A 16,878-nucleotide genomic window follows, 5' to 3' on the forward strand; every position below is an offset into this window, starting at 1 on the left:
TTGAAGAAAGGATTTGCAAAGGTCGTATTTACTTTCGTTGCTCATAGTATATCCAAGGTATTCCAGTTTTCTTCTCTTGATCCAATTATTTCTAACGAAGTACTTTTTTGTTGGTCACTCTGTCCACCTATGAAACCCTTAATATTCTCCAGTCTTCTTTCGGTTGCCTCGGAAAAATATACAGCATGTAAGGAGTTTGATTTTAATGTCTATGTTAAGACTGTGACTTTAGCCATTTGATTGAGTGGCCCTTGCTTTCTTAATTCTTATTCTAATTTCCAGTGAGTGATTCCAATACTTATTAATTATGGTTACCGAGTAGCTGAACTGTGAACTTCTATATGTTTGTTGTTAATCATACGGTCGTAGCTCGCCCCTATTTCTCTACTAATCACTTCTTGTAAGCTGTTCATGCTATCGGCAAATATCACAGTATCTGTTCATCGAATGTTGCTCAATCGTTCCCCATTTAGAAGGATTCCTATGTGGGAATTCTCAAGAGCTTCACTGAATATGTTTCCTCCCCCATAATGAGTTTAAGATGGGCTGACTCATCCCAATAAAGGTTCCTTCCAGATAATTCTCGGACTTTATTATCCATTCCCGTGTTTTTCAAAACCTCCATCATCTTTTCATGCTTCATTTTGACAGTCGATAAAACAAGCGAAAATATCACAATTCTTATCCTTACAAAGTTGGGACAATTTTGGATACAAAAGAGCTTTAACTACCTTTAGAAATTTCTCCCTAAGTAAGATTGGCGAACTTGTTATTTGGCAATTTGTTATATCTTAGACATATGTTATAGTTATATGCTAATTCTATTCTCCCTTTCTTCGTCCTCGATTGATGGATAGGATTTTTTACCATCTTTTTGATTATCCTTTTTGAAACGCATTTCATTTATTAGAAGACGATATTTACAGTGTTAAATAACCTTCTAAAAGGTGCAGTTAGGGCTGCTGTCGAGGACATTTTAAATCTATGCTAAATCTAAATATCAGGCAAGGACAAAAAGAAACATACTGCTGGTAAATAATACTATCACTAATAAAACAATGTTGTAAATGTAACAAGTATTTTAGGAATAAACGTTAGTTATACGTATAGAAAAGGACTGCAATAAACCAAATCACAATCTATATTGCAAGAGTTGTACAAAGTCTTCCACAAAAACCCAAAATTAATAAAATATTCATAAATAGCTTTAGCTGACACTTCAAAGCTCGCCATTGGGGAGTTATCGCGCTACAAATATGGCGGAAATATATTGTTATTTTTTATCTTAAAAACGAAAATAGAAATAGAATAGTTAATAATTACGAAAGTATGCTACTATCACTATAAGAATATTATATAAGTATATAAGTATATCATACTACTACTTTACTATTAAAACAAGGCATAGGCATGCATGCATAAATTTTAATTTTTTTAAAATGAGTGGAGCGGATTGATTTAGTCTCTCCCTGTCATTCTTCTTAAGTGAAATTAAATTAAACAAAAATATACAGAATTTATGTTTTTTGTCTCCTGTAATTTTTTCATCATATGTGTCGTTTCCAAAGAAAAATTAAATTTTTACTTGACGTTTCTCAATCAGTTTGAATACAAAATGCGAGTAATTTAATCAACAAATTGTTATCCAATGAAAGGTGAATTCATACAGCCCTTGCTTATGCCTATAATACAGAAACTTATGAAGCAAATATGAAAAAAAAAAATGAAAAGGTTCGTTCAACATGCGCATGCGCTAGATTTAACACCTCGTGTTTAAACAACGTCCTTGCGGCATTCATCTATCAACATGGCTACTGTCAAAACATCAAAAAGTTTGGATGCGGCATAAATACCTCAGAATTTTCTCAATATCTACGTAGTTTTTGTTAATTTTTCTAGGAAAACAAGTTAAGTGTGTGGAAATCGCTTTTATAAGGAAAATGGCGCAGAATGCAGCTTAGTAAGTGAAATGTAAAGGCATGCGCATAAAATCCTTACCTTCTCTACAAAAATACCAATTCCATCTGCGGCGCATCCATTTCTACTATAACTATAAGGGTGAATTTCACTAATGCAAGGAAGGCTCACTGTACAAGCGTCCAAAGAAAAAGGGAACACAATAATAAATGCATGTATTATGTGGCAAAAATATTATTGTTGTTTTACCTTAGGTCCATTGCTAATTGGTTGTGTTTTTATTTGAGGCACAATGATTAAATGAAATGTTTTAAATAAGGTTCTTAGTTTGCATATGAACAGATCAATTAGTTTTAGAAATGTTTAATAATAAATATGCCGGAACTTAATCCTAACTTGTTAAACCTAACTTAATAGTTATGTTCGTATTAATAATTACATTAAATTACATTAATATTAAATTTATCACGCTCTTGATTTTATTCATAGTTAATATACCACTTCTAGAATCTCGTAGTCAACAGGAGTCAACAAGCCTCTTAACTTTTGTATATTCCCTATAAAACTAATAATAATGTAATAATAAATATGCTCTTGTCGTTCACTTATTCTGGAAAAAGTCTAACTGGGATACCATACTTCGTCCATTATCGGTTTTGCCATTTTTTTCAACCCCCGTATATTATGCTATGTCTATATGTCTATGTCTATGATTCGTCTAAACGTGCTTTGCAAATTATTTGGAAAATATGTTTCCTACTAAAGTACAGAAGTCAACAAGCCTCCTAATTTTTGTGTATTTCCTATTTTGCAAATTTATTGGAAAGGCGTTACAAATTCTGTTCTATATTGTATGTAACCAATTATTCAGAAACAGTGATTTGTAGACGCCCCATATTATGAATTCGCATTTCAGTGGTCAACTTGGACATAGCAAAATAATGGTGGTTTTGCATTTGCAAAAAATGCAAAGTATGACAACACTGCACCCAAAATTAAAATACCTTAGATACGTCATTTTAAATATCGTGCCGATAATGAAGATGAACGTCAATAGTTCCGAAACCTTGCGTTTAAACTCCATACTGTTATACATCATTAAACTCATCTTTCAAACGTTCATATAAATCAGCATTAATATACAGTGTGTTCCATTTGAATGGTAGCGACCGCGACGAAGTGAGTCGTTCTGTAAGCAACAACGTATAATAAATGAGAAGTACCAATTAACCCAAGCAACTGGTCTTGAATCTGTTCTAGTTACTGAGATAAGGTAGTGGTGCCTCATAAACGCATCACTCTGTACATGATTGCTTTATTTGATATCTAAACAAAATTTATAAAATGTGTAGGTAACCCCTTTCTGCTACCTATGAACACATTGGTTTTGTGTTTCATTTAATATTTTGTGAATGAATTTGTTCCAACTACAATATATTAGACAAAAATTGGAGTAAAATTATGTACAGTTAGATCTGGGTCGTAGGTGCATTGATTTAATAGATGCGGCGGCATGTGGCCGATTTGTAAGCAGTAAATTAATGCATTACTGTGTACCAGAAACTTATTGAGATGAAAAACTTTTCTGGAACCTTCAAATCAATAGTTGACTACAACCAATTTGGAACCTCAACCTATTGTTTGAAAATGAAATCCGCACTTTACTAAAGTAAAGACAGTTTCTTCGGATCTCAGTAGTTAACATGCCATTCGATAGTTGACTATACTACTTTAGCTTAGTCAACAATCAAATCTCGTTGACCTAAATTACCTTAAGGCGAGCCCCTTTCGTGTTTTCTTCAATGTAAATATTTCCACAGAAGTACCTGACTTAGAAGTTTTGGCGATAATAATTTTTATGACAAGCTTTTACGACGCAGCCAGCTTTTATTACATTATAAATTTTTAATTAACGCTCCATCTATTATACAGACCGGCCTCAAAGTGTTGATTCGGAGTCCTCTTAATGCGAAAGGGTTTCCCAAAGGATCACCAGGCTCGGAAATAATGAGCGATGGCATTGTTTTTCTTTTTTTATCTTTCGCATTCACCGGGCAAATTTAAATGCCTAAAGTAAATTCTAAAAATACAACCGGTCTACCCGGGTTTGCTTATAATAACACTTATTTGCATAAAATCATGTCATGAGGCAATGTTTTTTTTTTCTAATAAAATTTCCTCGGTGACGTCAATCGGAATCACATTGATTGCCATGAATTAAGTTTCTCGTTCGTCACTAGTAAATCGTTGTTTGCTCAGAGAGTTACGCACAGAGGTGTAATTATTTTGCGATCGAAGCGAAAAAATCAACTTGAGATGTGTCACGTTATAAATGGTAAACATTTTCGAGATTAAATTTGTCAACAGGCGGTGAGTGTAGGTTTTTTTACTTTCTCATTCTGAATCAGCGATAACTATTTAGTTTTGATAAAAAAATTAGAGGCAATCCTTTTATTCGACGTCATTTTTGTAATAAAATCATATTTAGGCCGAAGCCTGAATTCTGCAAGATCGAAGCGAGTATTTAATAATCGACAAAATACCATGCCATTGCATTTGCAAAAATATAAAAATAAAAATTTTCATTTTTCATTTTCAGAACTTTAGAATAACCAAAATCAGTTGCATTAAAACTGAAACTAACCAAAATGTCCACATTTATATATCTCAGAAAAATTGTTACATTTTTACATTAAAGAAAACATTAAAAACCTGATGACTGATTTCGACGAATCAAAAGTATTTCAAACTTTCATATTTTCGGACGAAAATTTTGATTTTTTTATGTTCAGAAAGACATTTTGAATTCAGATCAGACATCAGTTTTAATAGAAGCCTGGTAAATGAAAATTATACAGAAGCAGAAAAATAATTTTATTTCTATGTTCATCAATGCCTCTAATTACAAAAATATAACCCTTATTTATGCAAATGATTTCGAAAGTTGAGAGCCGCCTAAAATATCAGAAATGTCTGAAGTGGGTAAGTGTCTATATGGTATATATAGAGAGAATAATAGCAAAATTGATTATCGATGAAAGTAATATCACTTAAGAAACGCATAAATATAATTTTTCTACCCCCTACACTAAAATATCTACTTACACCCTAATCAATCATTCTCAAAAAACCATTTTAACGCTCCAGCTCAGTTACTTCTAACGTTTCTGGTACTTTTTTTTTTAAACACTGCTGGGATCTTGACGTTTGTCACTTCTGATGTCACTCAGTGAATGTTTTTGGAAAAATGTACCCAATTGTAACTAATAGCTATAGAAAAAGTATAATGCATTCATAAATTCATAAACTTCTTTATTAATCACTCACTGCTATGTGCAAATCTCAAAATTTATATAAAGATGGGCACAGTTATGTTTCTCTTCAATTCTTCCTGTAGTTTCCGTGTTGAATTAAAATGTTCAATAGTTTTGTGTATTCCTGGCATATAGTGTCTCCAACGTATTTTACTAGCTCATTTATTATTTTATCTTTCCTTGGAGCCTTTCTATTTTTGGGCTTCTGTGTTGCCATATCCAGATGCTCTATTGTGATTTATAACGTCATTTGGAGATCTTCTACTTCTTGATTTTCCATTTCTATTTCGCCACTAAACTTCGGAATCTAATCTTCTTTCCCAGTTGTTCACTCTGATTGATGTTTTCGATTTCCGTGGTGAACCCAGGTTTACTGTTCGGTTTGCCATCCTGTGATACCATTTAAGATCGCAAGCCCTCTGTTGCTCCTTGGTATATGTTTTCTCCCATTAAGAGTGATATAATGTTTGTAGTACTTCGACTTTTTGTCTTGACTTGTTGTGATGTTTTATAGATTTTATGACTCAGTACGTTCATTGTTTTCAAGTATAGGCTATGGAAATTTTTCCTATATTTCAACTGATGAGGCAATATCGAATACATTATTTGTTATCTCTATAATTTCGGCTCGGTTTGATAAATGAAAACAAAATTAACGTGTTAGTTGTTTTAATAAAGTAATTACATTATTAAGATTACATGTGAGTTTACTAAAGACATTTTTTTTGGAAACGTGTGAAACTATGAAACATGAAATGAAAGAAAAATAAAAAATAACAAACGTTAATACTTCGAATTACTGCATTGCCATTCAAGAAATTAAATTTGCGGTTGTATCTTGGGCAAAATTCTCCCATTCTGCAACTAATGCATTCACCAATTCATTATGGTTAACCGGTAAGGGGTTGCGACTTCGAACCTTCATTTTTAGGGATGCTTTATGACATTTAAATCTGGACTATGAGGTGGCCATTCCATCAACGGAATAGCTAAGAGTTAATGCAGTCTAAAGCTTGTCTAGCCAGATGGGGACGAGCATTATTCTGTATAAATAAACTATTCGGTCCCCAAAAAGGAACAAATGGCATTACATATTCAATTACCAAGTTTTGTAAATGATAATCGGCGTTCGTTGATCTTACACGTATAGAGACCAATTCTGTGCATCCATTGAAACATATTTCTCCCCATAGCATTAGAGGCCCTCCGCCAAACGGGATTTTTGGTTAGTTGCAACTTGCAAATCAATCTTCTGCCCTTCGCCAAACAGGTTCACACCCATCAGGAGAATTGAGATTAATTCTCGTTTCATAAAAAAAATCTGTGTTCTTTGGTGAACAATTGTTTCCTTGTCGGTCTTATGACTCATTTAAACGTATTCTGATTGTTCGAGACGATATTGTATTACGACAAACAGTTCTAAGTACACTTTTTTTGCCTAGTACTAGTGATCTTTCTGCTTCTTAGAACAGATTGCCCAATCCCTTGGATCAGGACATCATTTTCGTCCTTGTTCCAACACTCGAGAGTAAGATCTTGTCTTGTTAAATCGTTCAACCATACGATTTATACTAAAACAATGGCCTTCTATCACATTGGCAACATAACATATTGAATGGTCCTCATCCACTTCTGCCGGTAAATTTTTCAAGAATTAAATAATCATCGGGCAACGGGACAAACGAAAAGAACGTTTAATAAGCGATTTCCGAACAGTTTTTATCAGTATGGCGAATCTTATTTCACCTTTGTAAATTTAGAACACAAAACCTGTTGAAAAATCCTTCCAGAGCCTACTTGACAAGATTTAACAATGAATGTGCTGAATAATAAAGGCTACAAAAGATGGAGCTACCTTCTGATGTCAACTGCTATATGTTTCTGCAGGATGATACGAATTCTCGGAAAACACATAACATTTTTATTACAGTATACATCGAAAATGAACTTTTTACCATTATCAGCAAAAACTGTGACATTGACAACGCAAAAAAAATTATTAAAATCGGATCATAAATTCAAAAAACAAATAGCATCGAAAAAGCGGCAAATTTATGACGTTGCGTTAATTTTGTCCAGGAGTTTATTTAGGGAAGGATATATCAAAAGCCTACGGCATATACTCCAGAAGGATTTTATGAAACTTTTAAAAGCGACCTAGAATTTGTTGAAAAATCTTTGACGATCGAGATTATAATCTAAGTTACGAGCGAAACATAAAACTAAATATTTCGACATTCAAAATCGAGCGGACTGCGGCAATAAAATGCGCCCGAGTAACACTTAAATTTCCCGAGCAAACGGTTAACAGAAAGTAATTTTTAATAACCGTAAAGTTTCAGGCTTCTAATAAAAGTTTTTCATTACGCGGCAAATATGAAACTTTAATACATAGAGACAGGGGATCGTAACTTGGCAAATTTATACCATTATCGCACTTAGTTTATTGCCAAAAGCAAGCGCACTACGAAAATGTTAATTAAAACCTAATAAACCCCGCGCCGTACGAATAACAAGCGATGTAATAATGTTAAAGCCTTATTTCCCCGGCGAAACAACGTGGAACACGACGAAAACAATTATGACAATTACAATTAGCATATAACAAGTCTTTCGCCATTATTGGCGATTTTTTTTAGTTGATTTAAATCCCTGTTACAGCCGTTTGCAATTCCAGCGAATAAACGCTATTTCCCTATGTTCGATTACCGGTAGCGTAAACGTTCCTAATTAATGGTAATTGCTTGCAATTCGCTTTTGGTTACCACTGAAATGGACCGGTTTAATAGCCGCTTTTATGTAACGTGAAATGAAATGAAATATTTTGTGGAATAAAATAAAAATGACAAATTTTAATATCAATAGGTGCGTAAAATTATATACAGTACGGATTAAAATGCGATCTCCAAATACCATGGTGGCCATGTAATTTTTTCAAAATCTGCAATAGCGATCAAGAAATTTTAAATACTAAAGTTCTTTTTACTTAAGGGAATTTTTAAATGATTCACTTTTGGATTATACAATTCTTCGGTAGCGACATCAACTTTAAAATTTGAAATACGTAATGGTGAATCTCTTAATAAAGAGAACCAACATGCGGCAGTGATCATTATTTACTACCAAATATAACCAAGGGAAAATCACCAAATTTCTTCAGAAATGTATTAACCATTCAGAAATCCCAGATGAGTGAAAAATCTTGCACATGAGTGCCATTTATAAAAAGGAGAGAAAAACCAATGTGATAACTATCGGGGCATCGGCGCATCGGCAAGTAAGCTATATGGAATGATTCTAAAAAATCGAATAGATAAAGACTACCAGGATCTGGAAGCGGAAATAGAGAAAAATTGCAAGGAAATAAGAAGCCCATGATATGATAGCGTTCCTGTAAAAAGACCTTGGCAAACCCTAGAAAAAAACTATTATCAATATGGAACTGTAAATACCCTGTATGAACGACCGGTAATGAAGACCTAGAACTAGAAAAACCAACAATACCAGGAATGAGGAATGCTGCTGGTAGCCGACTCTATTCAAAATATACTTGAAGAATGAGAAAATTGGAAACAAAAAGGGCAAACTATCGGTGTTCCCTTAACGGACAAAACGATGTATACACTGTGTTTCATCAATGATCAGGTACTGATAGCTCAAGACTACGACGAAGAGTACAAATTCTAGGGCCTTGAGCGACAAAAGGATCTGTTACTGAAAAATGAAGATGCCATCAAGCACTGCAAAACTTATACATTCTAAGAATAGTTATCTCAAACGATGGAAAGCTCTACAATGCTCTCTAGGCAAAAAATAACAAAAAAATAAACACAAATCTATAACACAGTGGTGAAAAGAATCGTTACATACGGATCGAAACTATGGGCTTTAAAAGAAACGACAGAAAAGAAACTAAGATCAACAGAAATGGATTTCTGGCCATTAACGGCAACACTATATAAGAGAAACGATGGGAATCACATATAGGATTATAGACGGGTTAGAAGCAAACAGTTAATCTAGTTTGGACATCTGCAACGGATGTCTGAAGAGAACATTCCGAAACTTATTGTGAATTAGCAACCTAGAGTCAGAAGAAGACCAAGAAAGAGCTGAAGGGACGGTATACAAAAATTGAGTGAAAAAGAGAGAACTAGAAGACGATATTTAAATAATTAAGTAAGAATTAAGTACAAAGGGTGGAGTGAACACTGGAGTGCCTCTAGGCACGGTGCTTGAGCTCGTAGTATTTTTAGTTTATCTGATCTGACTATGTATGTATTGTGTTATATCGGCTGTCAGAATAATGCATAACCATTATCAGAATTGATAGTATATATTATTTATAAATGTCGAAAAGGTACTCGACTGATATTATTTATTTATAGAATCCAAATTTCTAACTGTACAGCAAATTTATGTCATTAATATTATTAGCCAGTTTCCTATTTTATAGTTGGATAGTTAGTAATATTATGTATATTACTAATAGTTATATATTTAAAAAGAATTATGTCCCTAATATAATTAATAATAGTTATGCACCTTTATGTGGGTATGTTTTTATTTTTATATAACAGCTATGGGCAAGCTACCCCAAAGCTTAGATCGGTGAATTTAATTTAACTGATCTTGTATCTGTTTATATTACATACAGTTCAATAAAGTACAAGACAGTTTTGGTTAGTTTAGTATGGTCACTGTCATCAGATCCTTGAAGAACCAGCTTATTAAGAAAAGCCTGGGAGAACAGAAACACATAAGACTTGGGTTTAATGAATTCTAGCAACTTTCAAGTCTTCATTATACCGAGTACTGCATGAGTGTCGAATGTTTGTAAATGCCAGGATTTCATTATTTCCATGCCACACCCTGTATATCATGTTACTATATATAGTGATTGAAGAATTATTTGACTTTTTTTGTTTTTTCCGCATTTTCTCTAAAAAATATTGCATAACACTGCCTATTGCAGTCCTAAAAAAGATAAATTAAAAACATTCATCCAAAGTCAAACAAATACGGTAATAATGAATAAATTTTACATCTATCAAGATTTTAAAAAACGAAGGTGCAGGAAGTGAATAAATTTTATCATAATAAAATACCCTGTATAACATTTTAAAGAATGTTTGATTGGGAAGTTATTTCCTCTCGAATTTAACCTTTCGGTTTTGCTCCTGTATAATTTTCACAAAAAAGGGTCCATTACCATAAGAGGCCACGCATATGAGACATATTTTTTGGGTATGCGCGGTCCACTAAAGGCATAACGTACATGGTGTGGCATTAAAAAAAGGATCTTGGTGCTATTCTAGACTCAAAAATCACTTAAATTCACCAACATGGGGTTAGATGGATTTTTTCAATTTGTGTTAGGTGCCGTCCGAGTGGCATGCTATAAGCACATTAAATGGCAAGGCAAGACTAGACAAGATCGGGCAAGTGACGCGTTGATCTGCAAAATTGAAAGCAGCCTTGTCCGTGAGTGTTTGATTGGTTTCGTTGAACAAAGAAAGGATTGTTGTGTAATCGAATTTACAAAATTTAATTATTCACTTGCTGATTTGTTGATTGATTAATTGATAGACTCTGATAGTTTAAGTTTAAGGATAACAATTAGTTTTCTAAAATGCAGTTTGAAGAATACAAATTAGTGGGAAACGAAAATCTATCTACCCAATGAATGAAAGCGGCGTTCAAATATACCATACACATATGAACAGTTTTGAAGTTTTTTTTTGGTATATTTATGAGATTTATCAGAAAATCTAAAATAATCTGAAGGTTATATGAAGAAAAAAATTGTAGGAAACAGGCCAAAGAAATCGCCAGTATTTAATAAAATAGATTTAGATAAATTTTTAGTAGGAGCACCAGATGAAAACTTCCTTATGCTAAGAATACTTTTCGTTGACATTAAGGTCAGCTCTGCAGCCAATTTTTTTTTAACTAACTTGTGATTGTTTCTGTTAAGTAAAAATATTTTGTTTTCCATTTTTTGTATGTATTTGTATATATTTTTTCCAGTCATTCCTAATATATCTTACTTTTTAAATAAGCCATTATAACTCAAGTCGATTTAAATGAAGGTAATTCGGAGGCTATCCAATAGTGCCGTGCATTCTTAGCCAAAACTCATACTGTTCATTGTGCTACTCCGTGACTGGTGCAAAATTTTATGCTTACGAGGTATGTTTTCTGGCAGGTTTTCTTATTCATTTTGAAACAAGTGCAAATACCTATTACTTGCTTATGCTTATTTAACTAGTTGAACATCTCTGCAGTAGTGAAGATAGCCTCATCAGTAAAAATAATTTTGGTCAAAAAATGATTTCTTCGGTTAAATTTTGTACTGGCAAAAATTTGTATTAGTGGAAATCTGTTTATTTAAAGTATTATGAATTTTCCTCAATTTTATAGAAGTTTAAGTCAAACCTATGTTTTTTGTCGATGTACTTAACGTAAATTTACATTCAAATTCAAGCAGCGTGTTTAATTTTTCCTCCTGATTACTTTTTGTCCATCAAATTGACGAACAATATTCTGTATATTCCTTGAAAACATTGTTCATATTCACAAATTTGCAAATTGTTTCGTATTTTCGTATTATCCATATTACAGAGATATTTTAGAGAGCTATAAACAATGTTTTGTTTTCCAAGGCAATATGACGATGACCATTAAATTGTACTTTTGAATAATAAACTCGAGTTATTTGAAAAACGGATAAAGCAAATTCCTATAAACTATATAGCTTCGAGTAGAATGTGCAAGGTGCTGTATTTAAAAAAGTGACATGTTTCATTTTTTATACATTTGCGGCGATCATTTGTTTTTATTCATACGTTCAGAAGATAATTGAGAAAAAATCATATAATTTTTGTATAAAAAGTTCTTGCCTACCCTCTTTAATAAACTCCGTCAAAACATAAATGGAAACCGTCCATGTTTAGTATTAATATTCAAAAATAATATTTATATTTTTTACTCAAAACTAATTTCAGTTCGTTAGAAAAATTTAAGCTAAAAATTTCTCGTAAAAATAATATAATAAATATAATATAATTAAATAATAATAATTTCCCGATAGTAGACTCGTCCAGTAAAATTTCACTTTCAGAACTTGTTACGTAAACTACTGTAAATAAAAATTTTTTGAAAAAAAAATCGTAAATTAGGGTACTCGCTTCGAAAACTCCGGGACTTTCCATTTCGAAAATTTTCAATACACCTTTTTCGAAAATTAACAAAAAAAAAATCCGCTTATTAACCAACACTTTGATTGAAGGTAGAAATCAGTTCTTCAAACTTAATAATTTTAAAAGTGATAAGCGGTCAAATTGCTCGGGAATGCCGCAGGGTTCGGTCTTGGGGCCTCTGTTGTACTCTCCATGTGGAGAGGTTCACAGTGACCTCAGCAAATATGTTGACTGGTTGTATAGTAATAAATTAAAAATTAATATAAATAAAACAAAATTAATGGTATTTAGGCAAAAAATGAAGAAATACAAAATTTAAAGGTAAATATTAATAATACTCTAGAGATACACAAGGTCAGATAGGGTTGACTGTGGATGAAAAATTAATTTGGAATAAGCATGTAAAAACAAAATTGATTATGATCGCTGTAATATTTAAATGTAAACTTTATTCATCAAAAAAAAAAACTAAGTACAAGATCTACAAGGCTTGTTTGATGTCTCGCTTTATAGGTCCATGCCTTATATTTGGAAACTGTTGCAAAACAAATTAGTAAAGAAAATAGTAAAAATATTATATTTTTGCAGCAGACTAACCAACACAACTAAGAAAAAACTAAATATCTAAACTTAAGTTCACTGCTGCAAATCTAATATATCAATAATTTTATCTAATTACGTGCATAATTATGAGACGAGATATATTAACAATATATATCAGATTCATACGACAACCAATAAACAAGTATATCTACAAAATACAAAAATAAAAATTCTCCCCAAAATTCATAAGTTGTGCAAACAAACAAATATTACTTTAATTCTTATATCGAAAACAAACCAATCTTACATGTAAATTTTAGTCTTTATTGATTTTAGTCTTTATTGATTTTAGTCTTTTATATGTATTTTAGTCTTATTTCGTTTACTTATGGTTAGTTTTGGTTATTAAATTATTTATTCGATGCTTCGATGCTTACAGATGCAATACACTTTTTAAGATATTTATTTAGAAAATTATAAAAACGGGCCTGCAAAAATGTGTAAGATCTTTGGCCTATTTGTTTTTTACACTCATTTTATTTATTACCACATTTCCCTTTTTAAATTTTCCTTTGTAGTTCGGTTTGGTTTTTGAATCAGGAGGTGTGAATTCTGCTAAAAAAAAATTAACTATATTCTTAGTACGCAGATAGGTCGGTAATTTATTTCTTAATGTTAGCAAAAGCTTTAAAAAGCAACACTTTATATTTTGTGTTTCAAAAAAAAAAAAAAAACACTTACTGCAACTACGAACCACGATGACACATTCCGTGCGCAAACAAACGAAACACGTCCACAGGATAATCACGTATTGAGGGATTGTCGCACCCGCGGTTATGTTCCAGTTAGGAAGCTGTGTGGCGCCAAAAAGCACTGAGAGGATCTCTCCACTTGCGTGAATTTGCGGTGGAGTGAAAGGTTACTCATATTCCCTACTCTTGCGACCGTTTTGCTCATTTGTTTCTCACCGCCACCTCACTTCGTTATTTTACAAGGAACATATTGATCCAAAGGTCGCGTATAATCGCTTATATGAACGCTGCGCGCTCCTTGAAGAATACCGTGCGACACGCCGAAGGATCCTTGCCAGTGGCGTGCGGCCGCTACGTCTACACGTCGGAGAAAATCACAATCGCAATCGTTGAAATTCCAAACCACCCTCGAAACCGACCGAAACCAACAACGAAAGAAAAAAAGACACCGCAGAACAACGAAAGGGACAATAAAACACAGTAAAAGGCACCTCGAGAATGTGTCAGTTGGAAATGACAACAATTATTACATTATGTTAATAAGTGGATGACTTGCAAGCGTTTTGTCTTTCTCTTTCCGGGCACCTTGATTTTATTGGCGTTAAAAAAGGACAAAGGCCGCGATCGGATGGCGATAAACCACGGAAAAGAAATCGTAGAAGGCGGTGTTGACTGGCAATTGTTATAGAAAGGCTGGCTGCGATGATGAACGATCTTTTTGTGATAAATTGTCTCGGAATTTGTTCTCTATAGCCTACTGAGAGGGGACGGCATTAAAATGCTAAGGGAACGCTGCGAGTTTTCAAATGTTTTCAACGCGCGCCGTGCCGCTTTGAATTTATTGTGAAATTTATTGATATGCGGTTGACTCGGGGGAACGGTTCCACGGGGCGTCGCAGCTCATTAATATTTTTATAATTATCGGAAAAAGTTTGAGTTTGACTTCGATATCTCTTGAAAGTCCCGAAATTTTGTCATTTCATGCGATATGTTAGCATTTAGCGATATTTATAATAACAGAATGTGATTGAAATTTGTAAAACTTAGTGACTCCCGATTTCGAAATAAATTTGAAGAAAACAGTATTGAGTATTCAAAAACAAATACATAACACCATATATTCTAAAATTTATCCAAATGGTTTAATAACCTCACAAAAACTAAACGACTTAGAGTTGGAACATATTATATATTTCAGTTTCTAGGAAAGCTAGAACGATTTATATTAAAAAATAGGGAAAACCATTTTGCAGATTAAGAATAGAGACAGTTAGAAAGGTAAAGGGCCATCCCTAGAACCTATAATGCACTCTGTGATGAATTTCAAAATCAAAACCAGAAACTCTATACAGAGTTTTAAATATATATCTTGACAACTTCAAAATGTATTAAATCTTTATCAATTATCTCTTATATAAAATCGAAAATTTAAGAAGTACATTGCATATTTTATTTGTCTAAAGGTTTAGGCAACACCTTGACAAATATTATACCGGATGTCCATAAAGTGTTGAAACAGTGACTGAAACTGTCAAGCTCTGAAGAAGCGAACAGAATGATTGGCGAAACGTCAGCAATTTCGACTAAGCAAAAACCGACGCAGGAGGAACCCAGAAGTTTTGTAAAAAGCATATAGCCAATAATATCAGCGAAAGAAATAAAAACAAAATAATGTCGCCATCTTCGGGAATATTGTCACGATATCTACCGCCAACTTTATATTTTATCATTAATAATGGATAATTAATGCTAATTCTCATACGATTGAATATGGAAATGGAAAAACACCAATTTCTTTGCACATGAAAACATATCAAGCACTTTAATAGGTGGAAAGCATTTTTCAAATGAGACCACCACAGATTGGCAGTTGTTTATCATATTAAGTATTGATTATTATTGACATTTTCAACATAATTTTTGTATTTTAACAGCAAATTTATACACAGAACGCAAACGCATAAAATATGACATAAAGTATTTCAAAAATCATTTGCCCTCTCGCACATTTTTTGCAGTAAGCAGAAAATATACAGTGTGGATCAAAAAGTACACATCGATAGCAAGTTCATTTCTTTAAATGGAACACCATTTTTTTAAGTCCATTACTTTATATGTCTTACTTTTTATGTGCGAAATAATAAAAAAATAAAAAGCAGGGAACTATCTAGTACCAGTGGAGTTCGTAAATGGTTACCATTATATTTCTGTCAGTAAAGATAGAGAAAATGGTGCAAGTAAATGAAACCCAAAGGTTTGAAATTTCTTCAATCAAAATCTTACTGGACCCCGATATTTACGATTGCTAATAAGAAATATATGTTTTTTTAATCCTGTTTTCAATGCGGGAATTCCATGTTAATTTGCTGGCGAGTATCGCCCAAAACTTTGCCCAATCAAGAATTAGGTATCAACAGAAGTACGCTCAATGATATGGGATATGCGGATGATATGCCGAAAAAATTTTAACCATTACCTATGAACGAAGTATCGTTTGCAAATATTACGCTGTAGGTTGGTATCATAAAATTGCAAAGGTCATTAATGTAGAGCACAAAAAGTGTAGATCCCCAGATTCGAGGGCCCTGGACAAATCATACACTGGTAACCAAACTTGGGGTCGCTGAAAAGCGAGTTGGACTAGAGGTATCTAATCAATCCCTCTTTTAGCAATAGGACGATAGTTCCCTAGCTGCTCTGGATCTCCTTTTTTAAAGAGGGGAGATATCTTGGAAAATTTAAAGCAATCAGAGTATACACCATCTGTGAAGCAGCGGTTTGTAAATTCTGTGAAAGGAGCTGCCAATAGATTGACAGTTTCTTTCCGCATAATACTGCTTATCTAAAAATGATCAGTTGAAGCTGAAGCTTTAAGATTTTTGATAGTATTGGAAACTTCGTAAACTGCGACGGGAGAGAAAGAGAAATTGAATTGTTTTGATATTATTTTACGTAAGTAATCAGCTTGATGTCTTGGCAAATCTGGTAACTAGAATCTGGTATATTTTTCAACGACTGAGCTAAAAAAACATTGACATCATATGGTTCTGAGTTGTCGTTTATTGGATTCGATTTCCAGAAATCTTTGCATTTATCTTTGAGTTTCTTAGAAATTTTTCGTAAATGGTCCTTTTTGCGTGGAGATAGACA

General features: G+C 33.0%; 1 protein-coding gene across 4 annotated transcripts in view; it reads right to left on the bottom strand.

The window, feature by feature from the left end:
• Positions 1-16,878, bottom strand: part of LOC132699437 (protein drumstick) — a 53,864-nt gene that overhangs the window by 10,909 nt on the left and 26,077 nt on the right. The window contains exon 1 of one of the 4 annotated variants that reach the window (XM_060666142.1): positions 13,718-13,826. The exons of the other annotated variants lie outside the window; for them this stretch is intronic. The gene's annotated coding sequence lies outside the window, so the exon portion shown is untranslated. Of the gene's footprint in view, positions 1-13,717; positions 13,827-16,878 lie in introns of those variants that run through there. 4 annotated transcript variants of the gene reach the window in all.

This window comes from Cylas formicarius, unplaced genomic scaffold (genome assembly GCF_029955315.1).
Source record: "Cylas formicarius isolate icCylForm1 unplaced genomic scaffold, icCylForm1.1 PGA_scaffold_3__17_contigs__length_32017465, whole genome shotgun sequence".
Classification (NCBI taxonomy): domain Eukaryota; kingdom Metazoa; phylum Arthropoda; class Insecta; order Coleoptera; family Brentidae; genus Cylas; species Cylas formicarius.